This window comes from Puma concolor, chromosome B2 (assembly GCF_028749965.1).
Source record: "Puma concolor isolate L17-30 chromosome B2, mPumCon1.1.hap2, whole genome shotgun sequence".
NCBI lineage: Eukaryota > Metazoa > Chordata > Mammalia > Carnivora > Felidae > Puma > Puma concolor.
The window spans coordinates 66862949-66883903 of record NC_141671.1 but is presented as its reverse complement, the minus strand read 5'-3'; the positions used below and the strand labels follow the sequence as shown (position 1 = coordinate 66883903).

Sequence of the window (20955 nt, the reverse complement as noted above, 5' to 3'; positions counted from 1 at the left end):
ATGTTGGGAAAACTGGACAGCAACATGCAAAAGAATGAAAGCTATTTCATTAAAAAAAAATGAAAGTCAACTACCACCTTACACCATCCACAAAACTTAACTCAAAATGGATTAAAATTTGTTATGTAAAATTTCAAACCATAAAACTCCTAGAAAAAAATAGGTGGTACTCTTCCTGATATAGGTGTTGATGATGATTTTTTTAATCTGACACCAAAAGCAAAAGCAACAACAACAAAATAAATAAGTGGGATGACATCATACTAAAAAGCTTCTGCACAGCTAGTATATATATATGGAATATATGGATATATATGGAATATATGGATATATATATATGGAATATATATAGAGAGAATATATATATGTATATATATAGAGAGAGAATATATATATGTGTATATATATAGAGAGAGAGAATATATATATATATATATAGAGAGAGAATATATATATATGGAATATATGGATATTTTTCAGCTATAAAAAATAAAATTTGTCATTTGTGACAATATGGATGAAATTGAGTCATGTGTGATGAAATGGATGAACTTAATGAGCGTTATGCTAATTTAAATATGTCAGACACGTTTGTTCTATTATCTGAGGTCAAATTTTTAAAAAAATAAATATGAACTTGTAAACAAAATATGGCTTTTATGGGTAAACCTTGAAATAACCCAGAAGTAAAATTTTAAGAAATTTTGCAGATGATAGCTTTCAGGTGAACTATTTGTGAAACAAATGAAAGCAACCATACCTGGTAATATACCAGGCCATGCACTCATTTGTTGTTTAATAATACTTTATTACAAGTTACTAGATATAATTAAACAAAAGAAACCTTAACATATATATCTTCAGATATTATTATACTTCTAACAGCAATATTCAAGCGCTAATGAGTTTTTAATTTTGACTCTAAAATATATGTGATATTTTAGATGTTTGGTGATAGGTGTTGAATTCATCACCCTAGAGTACCTGTGAATTTATCATTCTAAAGTTCTTCTGGATGTCAGAGGTTTGAGAATTTGGTGAAAGCCTCAGAAAAAGTCTGAAAAGCATATGTATAATTTTACATACAACTTCCAGGGTTCACAGACACTCTGAAACAATTTATAAAACCTGAAGTTTATGAATCCCAGATTGTGAGTCCTTGGACTGAATTCTTAAAGGAATGAATTTTACAAGGATTCTCTGGGATGTATTAGACATATTGGAATATTTGGAGTAACAGAAACTTCCTTGATCTCCCTGAAATAGCCCATGCTATTTCTTAAAATGAAGTTAGGAATACCATGATGACATTTATCAAGACAGGAAGGCCTATGGTTACCATAAAGCCCTTGAATAAGCAAAAATGAGATGCGCAGACACCCTCAACAGAGTTATCCTACCCAAAATGCCAAGGTTGAGAAATCCTGCTTTAGACATACTTTTAAAGCCAGTCTTTGAAGATATTGAGGTGGGGAGTTTTGCTGTCATTCATTGTATACCATTTGCTTCTATATTTAGAATTTTAGGTTTTAGTCTATGCCTGGAAAAATGGTGCTAGTTATTCTTAAGACAAATATTTTCCATTTAAAATAAAATCTTTCAATGTATACAACACCAGGGAATGTCAAGAAAGTATGGCTATCTCGGCAGTATTCTAGAAGGTTAAAGCAATATCAGAATTACTTATATCTAAAAATTGACATCTTCCTGTCTGTACCATAGGACCAACATGAAAGAGGTAGTAAAAGAGTCAGGGAACAAATAAATGGCCAGTTTGAGGGCTCTTTGTGACATTCTCTCTTGACTGCATTAGAATATAGATCCTTTAAATAACAATATAGGTTGATTCATTATCTAATTTATACAAGAGCTCCAAACACAAATTTCTTACCTCATTTGGGACACTGAGATGCTTGTATGTCTCTATTATTTTATAGAAACATAAATTACAAGCAAATGTAATTTCAAAGATAAATAAACAAACAACAAACAAAAGGAAAGATTTATCAGGGAGTTTGATGACATGATATGTTCTTTGTCTTCTGAGAGAGGTTACAAGAAACTGAATTTTTATATCATCACCTTTCCAGAAGGAAAACTCACTATGTGGTGTTGTTGGGGGCCACAGACTTGTGTAGAACATATTCTTGAGGGGTTCTCATGGATTCAAATGCAAGGTAAACTGAAACAACACAAATTGACAACAGCAGGTGATAAAAAAATGTTAAAGAAACACAAGAATTTTGATATTATCCTCAGACATGCGCATTATATGTAATTCAGATAGTTATTGACTTTTCACTGATCAATATTAGAAAGCAGATATTTTTACACACACACACACACACACACACACACACACACACACACCACACCACACCACACCACACCACACCACCACCACCACCACCCTGAAGTTAAAAAGAAACACATTATTGGTATTCTGTTTCTGGCATTGTGGATCAGCCTCCCTTACAAGCCAAAAACTAATGAAAATGAGAATTCTGAGTTCCTACCTTAAGAAATATTTGCCAAATTCAAGTGAACTTGAAATTCAATTTTCACAGGCTGTTGGTGTTGAAGACATATACTGGCAGGAGGCAAAACTACTCAAGGTAAGAGGTTTAATAGGTAATTCTCCCAGCATAGAATCTCGATGGGCTAAATCTCCAATTAAAGGGCTAACTGGAAGAAAATAGAAAAATTAACTGTCTTAAAACCTGACAATGGGTTTGGGGGAAAAGAGGCTTTCCCAATAATTTTAACAAATCAGTACAAGAGCATTTGCAAACTAAAGTCGTATCATCTAGGTAGTTCAAAAAGGCTACTAGTAATTCATTAGTTCAAAGATGTTTTAGGTTTTAGTTTCCTCAGGAACTTGGAAGAAACAAAAATGCTATCCACTATCAAGTGAGGTTTCAAGGGAATACTACAAATGACATTCCAAAGAATGAGAGCTCACTGTCAAAATCACAAGGAACAGTGATACACGAGGAAACAGTACAATGTGAATGGCCACCAGAGTAAAAAAAAAAACAAGTGAAACAACTAGCAAAACTTTTAGATATTGGATCCATCAGACAGATAATAAAATGGCTATTTAGCATTTTTAAAATCCTTGCTTTAAAAAAGAAAAGATTAAAATATAAAGTGCTATAACATTAAACAAGTAGACTTGAAAAAAAGAACTTTCAGAAATGAAAAAAAAATTGAAATAAAAACAGTAGTTATGTTTAATGGAAAACTAAATACTTCATGAAAAGATTAGTGAACTAGATGATGGATCTGAAGTATTTATCCAGAATGCAGCATAGTGAGTAAAAGAGAAAATATAACAGAAAAGAGATAGGAAGAACAAAGTGAAAAAAATCTAATATGATTCAAATAATTGGAGTTCTAGGAATAGAGGAGATAGAATGAGGTAGAGGCAATATGTGAAGAGAAAAAAGTATGAGAAATTTTCTGATCTGATGAAAAGTATCAATTACAGATTCATGAAACCAAGGTAGAATAAATATAAAATAAATCAACACCTAGAGTATCTAGCTTAAAGTACAGAATGCCACAGACTAACAGAAAAATCTTAAAAACTACCAGAAGGAAAGGAAATATATTTAGGCTGACAATTGACTTCTCAGGAACAACAATGGAAGCCAGAAGACAGTGGGATATTTTGGTGTGGTGAGAGAAAATACCTATTACTCTAGAATTATAAACATAGCAAAAATAACTTGGAAGAATGAAAAAAAAGACAAAAATATTATCAGATGAGGAAAAGTGAGAGAGTTTGTATCAGAAGATACTCTCTTTAAAAAATTCAACAGATGTACTCCAAGCAAAAGAAAACCAATTGCATGTGGAAGAGGCAAGAAGGATTAAAGAAAAATAAAGTGGCAAATATGTGGGTAAATATAAACAACACTGAATACACAAAACAATACTTCTTTTGGGGGTTTAAAACAGGGTAGAACACTGATATCCAATAAAAATTACATATAAGTCAGGAAGGTCATGATTAGATTGAAAAGTTTAATAAGATCATTGTTTAAAAGAATGAAATGATAATTTAAGATTTTGATAAGTAGGCACCTGGAAATAAAATAAGAGATATAGAATATTTAACTTTCAAATCTGTACGGAAAAATGAGAAAAAACATCCAATCAATATTATAGAAAGCTAGAACAAACAAAAAAGGAACAGATAAAGTGGGACAAATAGAAGGCACACAAATAGAAGAGTAGACATTCCAAATAGAGATATCCTTCACTTCTGAGCTCTCAGTATTTAGGTATTCGCAATAATGACTTGCGTATGCTTCATAAAAAATTTATTATCTGATATGAAAACCAATTCTGATATAACTGCATACCATATACCAGCAAAAATGTTAAGTTCTGTGTATGTTCAGGAAAGAGACTTTACAGCTCTTGCAGATGTATGTCAGTTGTTTTCCTGATAATGTCTTATCTCTTGCTAATGCTATTTTCCTGAGGGTTTAGCTTCTGTGTTTGCTTCTGTCAGGCACTTAGAGGCACTAACACCTAGATCCAATTTAGATAGTATCTATGCCATATTTAACAAAGGGATTTCTTTGTTTAGTTATGTAAGAGTATCTATTTTTTTATCAAACATACAAAGCAATTTGCATTCAATACTGCACATAATAAATATATACTACATGAAACATACTCAGAAACATCATTAAGCACTAAATAACCTGATAAGTTGGGTTTGAAATATTCTATATAATGCAGAAATCTTTGTTGCTTTGTTAGATGAGTTTTAGAATGTCAGTGTTTAGGGAACTGATTTCAGTTTCTGTTTTATTATGTTTACTAATTTTCTTAGCAGGTATATAAAAGAATAAAAATGCAAATAAGGATCCATTTAAAAGACAACGATTTTTAGTCTTTGTTACAAAATAAAAGACCTACCTAAAAAACTTCAGGATACAGTTTGAACAGTTTGGAAGGTTGGAACAAAAATTATAGTTAAAAGAAGAATGCTGTAACTGTAAATATCAGACAAAACACATTTCAGGGCAACAACATTAATAGAGATAAAAAAGATAACTGCAAAGTACAGAAAAGTTTCAATTTACTAGCAAATTTAAGAATTTTAATTTGTATAGATCTACTTAATATCATATTTGTATATAGGTGTATGAAATGAAAAGGATGAAAAGACACACACCATCAGAGTTGATAGATTTTAACATACTTGTCTAGTGACACATCGAATCTATGAGAGTACTGATCTGAATAACACAAGTACAAGCCTAACCTAATGGATCAATTGTAAAATGCTTATTCTGTTCAAAGGTACTTAGAACTTTTACAAGATTAATAACCACATATTGTTGCCATAAGGCAAGGCTCACCAAACTTTAAATAACTAGTGTCATGTATAACATGTTTTCTGGCCACAATGAAATCAAGTTAGAAATAATTGACAAAAAATAAGATAAAACTCATAGTTCTGGAAATTAAACATTTCTAAAAAACATGTAGGTCAAAGAAGAAATCATAATGAAAATAAGAAAGTACTGAGAACTGAATGCCAGGGAAACTGCTCCATATCATACTTATGTAATAAAGCTAATGTGGTTCCTAGAAAAAAAATATAGAGCTTTATGTTAATATGTTAGAAAAAAAATCTCAGGGTCCCTGGGTGGTTCAGTTGGTTAAGCATCCATCTTTGGCCCAGGTCATGATCTCGTGGTTCGTGGGTTTAAGCCCAAGTCAGGCTCTGTGCTGACAGCTTAGAGCCTGGAGCCTGCTTATGATTCTGTGTTTCCCTCTCTCTCTGCCCCTGCCCTGCTCGTGCTCGGTCTCTCTCTCAAAAATAAAAATAAACATTAAAAAAAAATCTTTAAAAAAAAAGAAAACAAAAAATCTCAAAGTGAATAGGTATAAGAAATTAGACTAGCAAAACCTGAATTCACCAGACAAAAACAGAAGTCAGGAAATAATAAAGAACCAATGGAAAAGAAACAGACATACAAGAGAGATAATCAACAAAGTTGAAAATGGATTATTTGAAATGAATAGCAAAATTGACAAACTCTGGTAAGAGCAAGGAAAAAAAGGTGAAAAAATATTATTAGTAATAAAGATGAGGCATAACTAGGCATTATGTGTAGTTTAAATGATAAAAAGTTAAAATTCAAATACTATGCCAACAAATTTTAAATGTCGGATAAAATGAACAAATTCTTAGAAAAATATAAGTTAAATACACTTAAGGAGAAATGGGAAAAATAAAATTTTCACTAGTAAGAAATGGAACCAATAGTTAAAATCTCTTCTCCCAGGCATGTTCTCAAAAACGCTCAATATCTTACTCCTATTTTCCACCAAACATTTATTTTATTTTTTTAAAGTTTATTTATTTATTTTGAGAGAGACAGTGACAGTGCAAGTGAGGGAAGGGCAGAGAGAGAGGGAGAAAGAGAGAATCCCAAGCAGGTTTCACACTGCCAGTGCAGAGTCTGACGCAGGGCTCAAACTCATGAACCCACAAGATCGTGACCTGAGCAGAAACCAAGAGCTGGATGCTTAACCAGTTGAGCCACCCAGGCACGACCTCTACCAAACATTTAATAGATGAATTAATTCCAATCCTATACAAACTATTCTAAAGTATAGAAATAAAGGAAATATTCCAAGTTCATTTTATGTGGCTCTCCTTACCTTGATTTCAAAATCTGAAAGGACAGTATAAGAAAATTATGGACCAAACTAACTTGTGAACATAGATGTTAAAATCTTTATTTTATTTTAAGTTTATTTATTTATTTTGAGAGAAAGTGAGTGAGAGAGAGAGAGTATGCACACCACATGTGTGAGGGAGGGAGGGGCAGAAAGAGAATTCCCAAGCAGGCTCCACAGTCAGCACAGAGCCTAACCAGGGCTCAATTTTTGGGAATCATGAGATCATGACCTGAGCCGAAATCAAGAGTCAGACGGCCTAACCAATTAACCACCCAGGTGCCCCAAAATCTTAACATTAGACAAATGTATGTTTATTCAAGAATATAAGGTGGCTTAATCGAAAATAAATTTCAATAACATACCATATTTGCAAATTAAGGAGAAATGTACAATTGTCTGAATGGATGAAGATAAAGCATTTGATAAATCAAATTTCTCTGTGTTAAAATGCTTATCAAACTAAGAACTGAAAGCAAAAATGTTTTCTAATACAAGGGATTGTCAAAAGCCAGAGAGTATACCTAGTGATAAAACTTTGAAAGTACTCCTTTCAAGATAAGACAGAGACAAGGGTTCCTGCTATCACCTTAGTTGCATTTTACCTGGGCAGCAAGGGAAGAAAAGAAAAAGTATAAAGTTTAAAAAGAAAAAATGAATTTATTTCCTGCAGATGATATAATTTCTTTAATATAAAAACTTTTAAAGAATCATTTAGTAAATCTAGCAAAGCTGCTGGACATAATCAATGAAAAACTTCAATAATATTTCTACATGTTAGCAAACAAATAACCTTTACATGAAAGTTAAAAAATTTAGACTTAAGAATAAATTACCAAACAATATGCAAGACAGCGTGTTGTATGGAGGTGTTGAATCTCTGTATTTACACTTCAAACTGATAGTGCACTGTAGGTGAACTAACTAGAATTCAAATAAAAATATTAAAAAATTAACAAAAAATATGCAAGACATTCATGGGGAAGATTATAAAACTTAATACTATTAAGTAAGTCCTAAATAAAAGGACAGAAACACCATATTTATGGGTTGGAATATATAATTTAAAAACATCAGCTTTCCCTTCAGTTAATCTGTATACTCAATGCAATTCTAATAAAAATTCTGATGAAACCTGTTTTTGTTTGTATGCTTTTTTTCTGTTATGGGACTTAACAAACTAACTTACTCTAAAATTTATATTGAAGAGCAAAGGGTCCAAAAATAGCTAAGGCATTCCTGAAAAGAATAAACTTTCCTTACTGAAATAAATTGTAAAGAATAATTATTAAACTATAATAATCAAAATAGTCAACAAAACAGGAGAGAGCCCAGAAACAGAATGAAACATATAAACTGGACTGATGATGCGCTGGGATTTCATGTTAATGGTGATAAAGGGACTTTTAAAGAAAAAGCATTGGGATAATTATGGGGAAAAATGAAACTGGGCCTAAACACAAACACAAAAATAATTTCTAACTGATGTAATGATGGAGAATATCTTTATGCCCACAGGATAAAGACAGCTCTCTAAAAACAAGACCCAAAGAACGCATTAATAGGACATTGATATAAAGAACTTCTGCTCAAAATATCCATAAGTTAAATGAAAAAAACCAAAATTGGAAGATATTTGCAATATATATAACTGACAAAGCATTAGAATTTAGGATATGTAAAGAAATCACAAAAATCAACAGAAAAAAGACAATCCAATAAAATGGGCCACAAGAAAAAAAAATAGTGTGGAGTCACTTCACTTCAGAAAAACAGAAAGCCAGAAAATATATAATGTTCAATCCATTAAAAATCAGAGAAATGGCAGCACCTGGGTGGCTCAGTTGGTTAAGTGCCCAACTCTTGATTTGGGCTCAGGTCATGATCTCAAGTTTGTGGGATCAAGCCCAGCATCAGGCTCTGAGCTGACAGCACAAAGGCTGCTTGGGAATCTCTCACTCCCTCTCACTCTGCCCCTCCCCTGCTCTCTCTCTCTCTCTTTCTCTCAAAATAAATAAACATTTAAAAAAAATCAGAGAAATGGTTAAGACCATTATGAGATGTTAATTAATATCCACTACATTAGCAAAAAATTTTAAATATGAGAGCATGATATTTTGCCTACTGTATGAGGCCACCAGACCACTATGTGCTTTTAGTAGAAGTATAAATGAGAACACATTTCAAAAATATTTGACATTTGCCAACTGAACTGAAGATAACACCAATCCTATGACCTACAAATTCCACTCTTGTCTATATTCCTGAAAACCACATGCACATGGATACCAGGAAATACGTGCGAGAATGTTATTAGAAGCATTGTTTGTTAACAGCAAAAAACTGAAAACAACCCACTAGCAGGCTGAAAAAATAAATTGTGGAGTATTCATTCAGGGAACAGTCAACAACAAAAAAATGAGTGAATTACAACATTGATGAATCTCAGGAACAAAAAAAGGCAAATTCAAGAAGACACTTGATAATTCCATTTATATAAAGTACTAAACCATGCAAAAATTAAATGATATGCTGTTTTCACGTATAAATATACTTTGTACCGATTTTAAAAAGCAAAGGAATGATACAGAAAGATAGGGAGGGGGAGAGAAAGAGGGAGGGAACTGGCAAACAGGATGAGATTAGAAAACAGCATTTAGGAGATGTATAAAGTGATAGTAATGCTGGGTTTCTGAAACCAGGGTGTAGGTAAGCATGTATTTGTTGAAGTGCTGCACTGCTGTTTTTTGTTCTTTATACATATTTTACTTGTGCTTTTTTGTATCTACACAATGTTTAACGAAAATAATTTTTAAAAAGCTATTTTCAATAAGAGCTGTGAAGAAAACTCATTTTCGTAACGCGATAGCTGGAGAAACTTCTAATAGTTGATTTCCTATGAGACATCAGTGTTACCTGAGAACATCCCAGAGTAGATCTGATTCTAAATAAGTCACTCCTGGTGAAACTTCTTAAATATCTTTTTTCAATGTAGAGCCCATCTGACATTACTAAGCCATTATTGGTAGGAAAAAAAAATAGATGAATAGCAGGATAATGATAGCTCACAAATCTTTATGATTCTTGACCTTCTTAAGATTGCTCTAAGTGGAGGGACAAAATATGTTGAGATAAAACATGGCCTGATCTTTGAGTGAATTTGTTGTCTGGGGATACTTTAACTAAGGTTAAGTAGGAAGCACTTAAAGACAATGTTAAATGGGATTTACAGGCATTCCACGTGATCTTTTGTCTTAATTTATAGTTCTTTTTATGCGAAATATCTCACTGTTTTCAGTCAACATTATGAACTACTAACTTGCTGCTTTATTTTACAGGATTTTAAATAGGAACATCTATACCAAGTATATACTCTTGGAGGTTTTTTCCTCAATTTTATGTGGGTCTTTATGTCTTTCCTTATTAGTGTTATCCGAATAGTTCCCCACTTCAAGGAGTTTATAATCTGTAATTCTTTGCTTAAGGCATGATTGCTGACCAAGGAGCACGTTTAAGAAGCACTTAGTTATTGCTTTTTGTAGTTGCTGCTTTTTATAGAGATGTGCCCTCAATTAATTGTAGATTAAGGCATGAGCTTTCTTGTGCAGGATTCCCCTCTTACTGTTTTATCTTCATTGATTCATTTAGTGGCTTTCCCAGAACTTAGGCTACTGAAGACAAATCGAATGTAATGGTACCAGTTATCACCCTTCCTTCTGGCTAATTTGAAGGCACAGTTTTTCAAATTAAAAAACAAAACCAAACAAAAAATGCAGCTGATATATTATTTTAAATTCAACTGCCTTAAAACCTTTCAGTAGTAAATGAACTTATGTGATTAATATGGAAAATTAGTCTGCTCTCCTTCACCCCCATGCTTCATTCTGTGTTTTAGTTGTATTTGTGCCAAGCAGTTTTGGCAATCTGTACATCTTTTTTTAAAACCTCAAAAGTAAATAACAAAACACAGACTCCATGGTTGTGTGGCTGCTTTTACACAGTATTATGGCATGGATAGACGTGATAAAATTCTCCCAAATTTTCCTACTCCCGCAAGTGCATCTTTGGAATCCTTCCATAATATGTGTTGTGTGTGTGTGTGTGTGTGTGTGTGTGTGTGTGTGTGTGTGTAATTTGTAAATTGAAACTACATTTACATGATTCAAACTTTTAAAAAGTGTAGAAAGATATTTAGTGGGCCCTCAGCACCCTGAAATGATAACTAAAAAATCCAGATAGAACATTTAAAAATTAAAAAAAAAAATTTTTTTAACGTTTATTTATTTTTGAGACAGAGAGAGACAGAGCATGAACAGGGGAGGGGCAGAGAGAGAGGGAGACACAGGCTCCAGGCTCTGAGCGGTCAGCACAGAGCCCGACATGGGGCTCGAACTCACGGACTGTGAGATCATGACCTGAGCCGAAGTCAGACGCTTAACCGACCGAGCCACCCAGGCGCCACTAAAAATTTTTTTAAAACACATATGAGTTAATAAAATAGTGAAGAGTTACCTGGCCAAAATCTAAGATAAACTAAAATTCAGACCAGGCCCAACATAAAAAGCTACTTTTGCCTAGAGGGTATTTGTCTATTGAAAGAAATAGCTGTGGAATTGAGCTGTGGTTTTGGGACACTCCTGGGGCAAAAGGACAGACTTCAAAAATCATTTAAAAAAAATCATTTCCTACCCAACTGCAGAGTCTGAAAAGAGCTATACCCTCAGAGAAAAGGTGAGCCAGAAGCAAAGAAACCCTCGCTTGATCCTGCAGCCTGAGATGAAAACACTTTTGTAGTTCCCTGCCCCCAGCAAAAGCAAATAAAAATTCTCTTTCGAGTCCTCAAATTATTCTTGCAATTAATTTTTTCAATTAATTCAATTCAGGAAAGAAAACACCATAAAATAGAACAAGCAGAAAAAAGTAGACCATAGAAAGAGATCATAAAGAATTCAGATATTTAAATTAAAAGACATATATTACAACACAACTTATGTTTAAAAGCTAAAAATATAAAAATGACAGGCTTGAGACACAGAAAATTATTTAAAAAATGATACTGATTTTTAAAAAATCAAATCAGTCTATAAAACTATAACTAAAATTAAGAACTTGGTGGAAAGGTTTAACAACTGACTAGAAATAACTGAAAAGAAAATTAGTGAGCTAGAGGATAGGTTAGAGTAAGTTTTCTAGGATTCAGTATGAAGGGACAAAAGATGGAAAATGCAAATTATATGCTAAGAGACACAGAACATAGACTGAAAAAATAAAAAGTAACATAGGTAGGAATTGATTATTCTAGAGTATGTTGCTCTAGACCCAAGAGGCTGCAGACAAAGATGGCTGTGCTCATAAAAAATCAACTTGAAGGATCCGTGTGGTATTGGAACTATTTTTATCTCAACTGGGGTAAGGGACAGACAAACCTACATATGATATAAAATTGCATAAGACACACACACACACAAATAAGTACAAATAAAACGAGAGATCCGAATAAGATCAGAGAATTGTTTAAGTGTTAATCTCCTGGTTGTGATATATATCACAGTTTTCACAAATTTTAACACTGGAGGGAACTAGAGAAAGTGTGCATGAGATCTCTCTGTATTATTTCTTACAACTGCATGTGAATCTACAATTATTTCAATTAAATTTTAATTTAAGCAAGAAGCACACATCTTGACACATAATAATGAAAATGTAGAATACCTAAGGCAAAGAGAAAATTTGAAGCACAATAGGAGAAAGGAATGGCAGAGTACTTCCAAAGAAACAGCAGCTTGACTGATAGCTCACCCTTAGCAGCAACAGAAGATGCTGTAGACATCTTCTACAGTCAGTAGAATATCTTCCATGTTTTAAGATAGATAGCCAGTAAGTGAAGTTATCCTGTAAAATGAAGGTAAAGATATCTTCAATTCAAAAAAAAAATTTGAGAGTGTTCTACACCTACAAAGCTGTATTTAAAGATGAATTGTAAAGGATGTGTTTAATAAGAATAAAAATGACTCCAGATGAAAGATTAAAGATGTATAAGGGAATAAAAAGCAAACAGAGTGGTAAATATGTTAGTTTGTAAAACATGACAAGTTATCAGATATCTCCACCAGTTATCAAGATCTAGTAACATTGAGGCAGTGAGAAATACTTAAGACAGCTCAATGAGGTAGAAGAGAGACCCTAGAAACAGAGTCATGCATGTATGGACATTGGATTAAGTGTGGGGAGAGCAGTGGAAAAGGATGCCTTTTAAACAATGCAGTAATAATTATCTATGTGGAAAAAAGTAAATGTAGATCTCTATCTTACACCATTCACAGGTGGGTGAAGCACCAAAATGGGATAAGAAAATAATAAAGCTATTGGAAATAAATTTGCATAATACATTCATGATATCTGGAAAGGGGAATATTTCTCAAATAAGATGCAAAAAGCACAAACCATAAAAGAAAAGATCAGTGATTATGACTATGTCAGAATTATGAATTTTGTTCATCAAAAGGTTCTAAAAATAATGATTAAAAGATAAGCCAGAGTGGGAGAAGATATTTACTAACAGATAAAAGACTCATGTCCATAAACACACAACGAGCTTATATAAATCAATAAAATGAAAGAAAATCCAATAGAAAAAGTGGGTAAAGTATACAAACAGGCACTTTCCCCCAAACAAGGAGTCTGAAAGGCCAATAAACCTTTATAAAAACGCTTGACTTCATTTATAATCAAGGAAATGCCAGTTAAAATCATTATGAAATAACAATACTACCTCCCACTGCCCACCATCAGATTGGCAAAATTTGAATTCTCAAAACACAATAATAAAAATGACTCAGTTTCAAAATCAGTAGCATCTTTTAACAGATACTTTACCAAAGATATTCTGACAGCAAATAAGCACATGCAAAGGTGTTTATCCTCACTGGTCATTAGGTAAATACAAATTAAGATCACAACAAAATACAACTACACACCTATTCAAATGGCTAAAATTAAAAAGACTGACCATATCATGTGTTGAGTGAAAATGTGGAAGAAATAGAACTCTCATACACTGCTGGTAATAATGTTAAAAAACGAAACAAAACATTGTTTTCATTTGCAGCCTTCCATGTATATATGTCTCCCAGTTTCACTAAAAATGTAGATTTTAGGTTTTTGTTGCTTTTCTGTTTCCCAGTATGAGAAGGGGGGAAATGTTGACTTTCATAGCCATGTTTATCTGGAAGCATTCCTTATATTTTTTAAGCACATCAATTAGTAATTTTAAAAAGCTAATTACAGGCACCTTTTTAATACTAAACTTTAATTTGTTATATTGACTTGTACAGTTGACCTTTGAACAACATAGGTTTGAACTGTGCAGGTCCACTTATAAGTGGATTTTTTACAGTACAGTACTATAAATGTATTTCCTCTTATGATTTTCTTAATACCCTTTTCTCTGGCTTACTTTATTATAAGTATATAGTATATAATACATGTGACATATAAAATATATGTTAATACACTCTTCATGTTATTGGTAAGGCCTCTGTTCAACAGCAGGCTATTAGCAGTTAAGTGTTTGGGGAGTCAAAAGTTATACTTGGATTTTTGACTGCATGGGGGTTGTGCCCTAACCCCATGTTGTCCAAGGGTCAACTGTATGGTGCTATCAGGTTAACAAATCAAAAAGAATATATTCCTACACTATATCATTTATTATATAATTATTATTATCATGAAATTTAATCAGGTCCAATTTATTCAGCAAAGGAGTGAATATTACAATCAGAAAAATGAATGGTAAAGGAAATCAAAGCGATTATAGCATCCTAAAGCAATACTCAATACAATAAATAGATTAAAAAATATGTGGGCAGTCTCACCCAAGGCACGTGACTATTTTAACATCTTTAAGTGGGCAGAGAATGTGTCCCCCACTGCAGACTCACAGAGGAATCTGAGATTACCCACTTGTCTCCTGAGGGCTAGCCTCGTTCCTGCAAATCCCGTGGAGAGAGCTCAGTATATGCTCTTGTTATAGGATAGAACTAAAGTTTAATGTTTAGGCTTTGAACAAAGCATGAATCTGACAGGGCCATAGGAGTGCCTTTTCACATTTCTACTGAAAGATACTGAACATTTTATGCTTGATAAAACCCTAAAAAAGGCTCTCTCAGAAGCAAACTAGATTCTGTATACTGGTGTTGGTTTTCAAGAGGCTTTTTGTTTTGTTGAGCCACTATTACCTAGAAATGGCCTGTTCCATTCTTCCAACACAAGTAAATCTTCCATTCATTTCTGTTTTATTATCCCAGACCATTCTTGCAAATTTTATCTTATATTCCCCCCCCCCCCCATCTGTTTTACTATATTCATTTCTAGACCTCTTCTGTCTTCTCTGGAATGTTTCAAGAAGTCCCTCTTCTAAAAGTAGAAAAGAGAGAATTGGTATGGTGGAGAATGTGGGTTAATCCAAAAGGGAGGGCAAATGGTGAAGGGGCAGGCAAGAAAGACTGAACTAAGTGTGAAGATGGCCTAGAGAGGGATAACAGAAAATGTTTTTGGATAACATATTCAATGAGTTGGACTAAATGTTAAATATGTCAGGATAGAGGCAGGTGACTAAGTTAAGGGATATCTTTAAAAAACTACAGGTGGAAAAATAAGACTAAATTTTGGACTTTTATTCTTGAACAAGTCTCTGAACAGCATAGACTAGATCACTGGCAGAAACTCAAGAGATGTCCTGGGTCTAAACCTGGGTTTTATATAGCTTTTTTGATATTTGTTAGTATAGTTCTTTGAGAAAGGAGTATATTTTAGAGTCCAGTAGACTTAGGCTCACATGCCAGTTTCACTACTATTTTCTCTTGAGCAATTATGGGTTAAATAACGTCAAGTGAAAAGAATGAATAGGGAGAGCAGTATACACTTTCCAACCATAACAGGTAAGTAATACTGGCCCATCACATAGCTATGGTGAAGTTAACTTTGACATGCGAGTATTTTGAAGGTACAACCCTGCCCATATGGTTGTTTTTTTATGGATGTATAATCTCCCATTTCACCATAGTGTGGAGAGAATGGGCTTTATCAGATTACTTGGATCTAGGAGAAGAGACATCAGGAGAGCATAAAAACTTGGGTCCTAGATGGAACATGAAAAAGAGAGACTTAAGACAGGTAGAATACAGTAGCTATATCTTTTATTTATTAATCCCAAATAGGGTGTCTTATAAATAAAGCAGATATTGCCAGGTATTCTTGGCAAACTAGTACTCTTTTCCTAATCACCATAGGGTGTGTGTGTGACAAGAATTACCAAGGAGTACACTTAGGCTTGCATCAAACACCGTGAACTTCTGCCTCTTTGTACACAAAATAACATTTACTTTAGTGACTTAAAAAGAAAATCTATTATTTTCATTGTGATTAGGAAAGGTTCTGATCAGCTCTAATCAATTGGCTTTTAGAAATAAAAGCTGACACTTTCTTTCAAGAGTCCTGACAATCTAAGTATTTTTGCAATATATTTGTTGTTAGCTTGTAGGGCATCTGATCATATTTGTCCATGCAGTCTTTTACTCTAATACTTCTAATTTCTTCATCATTTTGCAACTGAGATTTGCTTTATACATAATTAAACACTTTTTGCACTATGACAGAGTGATAAAAGTTTATCACTTAACTATCACTTAACTATCACTAACTGTAAAAGATAACAAAGCTTATCTTTTATATTGCATTATATTGCATTATGCTTCATTTCCAATTTTGAGAAACTGGCTTGTGTACTTTTTAGGAGGCTAACATCTTAAAACACTATTGGGAATAGGATTCCTGAATTAATTACCTGCCAGATGAGGATGGTCTGTGGACAGGGTGAAAGAAAGGTTTGATTCTTTGGAACAAAAAGAAAAAATCTGGCTCAAGGGATTACTAAGAGTAACTGTTACAAATAGGTAGTTTAAAAGATAAAGACAGGTAGTCCTCTTTGGACATTTTATACCCACATATTTTAGGTAATAAATTCAACTGTTAAGGATTGAACTGTGTAATTATCTTAACAGAGCATGTTTAATCATGCTTGTTACAGCAAGTATGAAAATCGAGTTGAAATTTAGTACTTACTGAGCCTCTTGCAGGTGATCCAAAGAATGACCCACTAGGTGGGGTGAGTGATGGAAAAGCATCCATTAAATAATGGAGTCACTCCAAGTGGCATATTTCCTTGAAACTTAAGGACATTCAGGACCTTCAGAATTAGAATAAGGGGACAGATTACAACCAGAAAAGACTCAACAGCTTGGTCTTCACTGGCAGCCACCCTAACACACACCAGACCTTACATTTTAATGAGTTTTATTTCAGAAAAAGACAATCTAAGTCAGGAAATAAAATATCAAAGGAATATGGTTATATGATATGCACCAATATTCAGAATAGTTACAGACCACGTTTCCAAATGGTGTTATTGGTTAAGGAGTCATAGGGTTGCATACTTGGATACTTACCTATTCCTCAAAACAACATAATTACAAATAGACTTTCTTTTACACTTAGGCGGTAGTTAGCTATCAACATGTATCTTTGGAAACACTCTTCTGAATAATGGGGTCATCTATTTTTAAAATGTCTTTCTCTATCTTCCTACTTATTTTTTAGCTCAACAATAAGCCCTTTAATTAAAAAAAGAATATACCAAATAAACTTTATTATTAATGCCATCAAATTGTTTTTGCTGCTTCCAAATAAAATAGATTCATTACTTTTCTAAGGAGCAAGCTGAAAGATAATAATAGCTTCATTTTAGAAGAGCTGAAGCTGATGCTACTGATAGATATCAGATGACATTACTACACATACACTTTTTAAATAGAAGAAACATTGAATAAATATTTTTAGTGTAAGAATCACAAAGCATATTATTGTTAACTATTTCTAAGATAGTTTCAAAAGAGTTTTCTATATGAGAATGCTATTATAGTGTGATTTCTTTCCTCACATGGATTCCAAATTGATAAATATGATGTCAACTCTTTCTAGATCCATAAACTCCTGTTAACTAGAGTAGTCCCCCCCTACAGTAGCCGGAAGCATGCAGCAGATGGCACTAAGAACATTTAGCAAAGCAGCCAGGAAGAGGCCTTCCTTAATTGCTCCTCAGGGACTGAAAATTGCTTGAAAAATGAGATGTAGTAACTAATTGAATCAGGCCTTCTCAAGTTAAGTTACACAGTAGAAACTTTAAGTTCTACTTTCTGAAATGTGAGCTGTCACAGCCACCACCTTTTCATTTTCAGATTAAACACATTTATTTGTTTTAACCTTGGAAACATAAAATACAATACGTGTAGTTTTTATATCTCAAAAAAAGGATTATTCGTACAATAGATGGCACAGCGAACATCTGATTGTTTCCACAATATGTTGTTCATGCTTTCACTATGTTACTTCCTTCCCTATATTTCCACTGATGTGGTGCTGTAGAATTTTTTGTCACACTTATGCTCTTATTCTCTGTCTTGGGCTTTTCTTGAGCAAACTGATATTTGTTGCAGGACTGTATTGTTAAGTTATGATATTTTTAGATATTCAACAATATATGATTAAACCATAGAAAAAAACTGAAGCCAATCCAATATCTGCAATGGAAAATAGAAATCAAGGACATTTTCAAGTCAGTGTTGTACTTTAGAGAAAAATCACTATTAGATTATTTTCTTTTGTATCCACAGTGCTAATTTCATCATTTTTTTTTGTCCACAGGTAATAGTTATACAAACTATTATTGTATCAATAGCACATGTTTATATATCAAAACCATAACATATAATGAACACTGAACTACACAAGGGGAAAATAGCTTTTCAGTCTTCTCTCAGTAACTGAACCTTAATTAAAAGAAAATGAATTCATTAGAGGACATGGATATACAAAGCCTGGGTTTTGGGGAATGTGCATCACTCAATGACATTCTGTCTCCATGAATGATTTCTTATTCTATTTGGTTTATGCCATCCAAAACTAACAATTATAAAAACTTTTTGTGCTTTTTGCTGATATTAATTGGAAACTTTAATCAAATTAATCCTAAATATAATACAGATGAAAATAAATATGATAGCTACTGTAGAGAGATGAAGTAGTTCTTGTCTCATTTCTTTATATAGAAAATGTTTCCTCCAGGATGGTTGTATAGAGGGAGGAAGGAAATAACATATAGGTCAGTTAGAGATCCTAGGAGCCCCATATATCAAACTAAAACACAAATAGAATACTGGCTTGTGAATTTAATATTTATCATTTCTTGAAGAGCCTATTCTGTTTTCAAGAAGGCTTTTAATAATTTCTGCCAGCCCCATATACTCAAGGAATCACCAGCTTTTGAATAAATATATCCCCCATTTCCAGCAGTGTCTCTTAAGAGAAGAGAAGAAATGACACTAGAGCTTAGCAAATTCACTGTTAATATTCTTTTCAGGAAAATTAACTTGAGGAACCAACATTGCGTAGAAGTAGGGGGACCCAGAGTTCCATTGTCCCGCATACACAACAGTAAATTGAAGGCAGAAGACTTGGAATTCCAGGAATCCGGGCTACAGAATGACAGAAACATCTCCCAGGGCCCTTGTGGACAACTTGGTGGGCCACAGGGGCATGATTATAAATTGGGAGAGATAAAACAGGTGGCGTACGTGCAGAGGGGAAGGATCCACTTCTGTGGAGAGACAAAAGAAAGAGAAAGAGAGGCTGTGGAGTGTAGGATTGTATTTGGAAAAGAGAGAAACCTCCCCAGACCATGGACTGGGGAACAGAAAAAACAGAGAAGTAACCGATTTCTAACAGCCTTAAGAGTGAAGATCCAGGGTTGTGGTACTTTCTCTGGGCCGAGGCCTGCCTCCCTGTGTGTGCTTGGAGGGAGGGGGAGCCAGCCCCAGGATCCATAGCTAGCTGGAGAGACCAGTCCCCTCCCTTGGAAGAAGGAACATAGCCGCTCCAAGGATAAAAGACCCTGCAAGTGCCTGTCAGCCAGAGGCCCTTTGTTGGCTGGGTGGAGTGGCTTTACCCTGGAACCAAGGTGCGCCAGCAGGATCCTTTAAGACATCGGGGTTTGAATCCCAGTCAAGCATCTGGGAGGCACTGCAAACTGCAGTGGGACAAACCAGTCTGCTCAAACCTGCGCAGCATGTGAATACAGACAGAACAGAGTGGTTGGGGACACTGGTCCGGGAAGGAGAGACTGAGGTATCACCATTTTTTCCCCAGTCACCAACACAGTGGGGCTTCAGGGAACAGTGGACCCACAGTGGAGTCGGGACCGCCTTCACCAAACCCCGCCCCTCTGTGCTAGTAACTACTTATGTACTAGAGCAAGATTGACATTGACAGAACCAGACAGCCCCTCCTCCAGACCAGTGAAGCCACTGGTTCCAAGGCAACATCAGATATCATTCTAGAAGTTTTGCATTCTCTGATTTCTTCCTCTTATTTCTTCCCTTCTCTATTCTGGTTGTTGGTTTGTTTAAGCAGACATTTGTAGTCTATTCTTTTTATACCTCTTCTGTATCTCCTTCTTCTTTAGTTTCTTTTCTCTCTCTCTGGATGAAGCCATATGGTTTCTCTGATTTTCTGCCTGGCTAATTTTTTTCTCCTTTCTTTTCTTTTTCCCCATTCCTGTCATTTCTTTCTTTGTATGCAATAAGGCTTCTTCCACCACCACCTCCTTTAAAATTTTTCCAGGATTACTTCAATGAATAAATCCAAGCACACCTGGTGGAAGGTCCAAACCACCACTACTAGGGAGATAAAGCAACCAGAATTACACCAACAGAGAGCGTACAACACACTCCAAAAACACCTCCTGAAGGGCCAGTGTATGACCCATTTATAATATAGTAGTGCTCACAGGTGTAGGACACATAACAAGTTATTAAAACATGTAAAGGACAGAAAACTAGCCAAAATGACAAAGTGGAAGAATTCTCCTCAAAAGAAATTCCAGGAAGAAATGACAGAGAATTGCACAAAACAGATATAGACAATATATCTGATCAATAATTTAGAATAGTCATAAGATTAATAGCTTGGTTTGAAAAAAGTATAGAAGACAGCAGAGAATCTATCGCTGCAGAGATCAAGGAACTAAGAAATAGTCATGATGAATTAAGAAATGTTGTAAATGAGGTGCAAAATAAACTAGATGCAGTGACAGCAAGGATGGAAGAAGTAAAGGGAAGAACAAGTGAAATA

General features: G+C 34.1%; 1 long non-coding RNA gene across 1 annotated transcript; it reads right to left on the bottom strand.

Moving 5' to 3' along the window:
- Window positions 1-1988: 1988 nt before the first annotated feature.
- On the bottom strand, window positions 1989-2880 carry LOC147581026 (uncharacterized). Its single transcript, XR_015250825.1, has 2 exons — window positions 2517-2880; window positions 1989-2182 (listed from the first exon to the last, which is right to left on the bottom strand). It is a non-coding gene; the product is annotated as an uncharacterized LOC147581026 (long non-coding RNA).
- Window positions 2881-20955: the final 18075 nt, after the last annotated feature.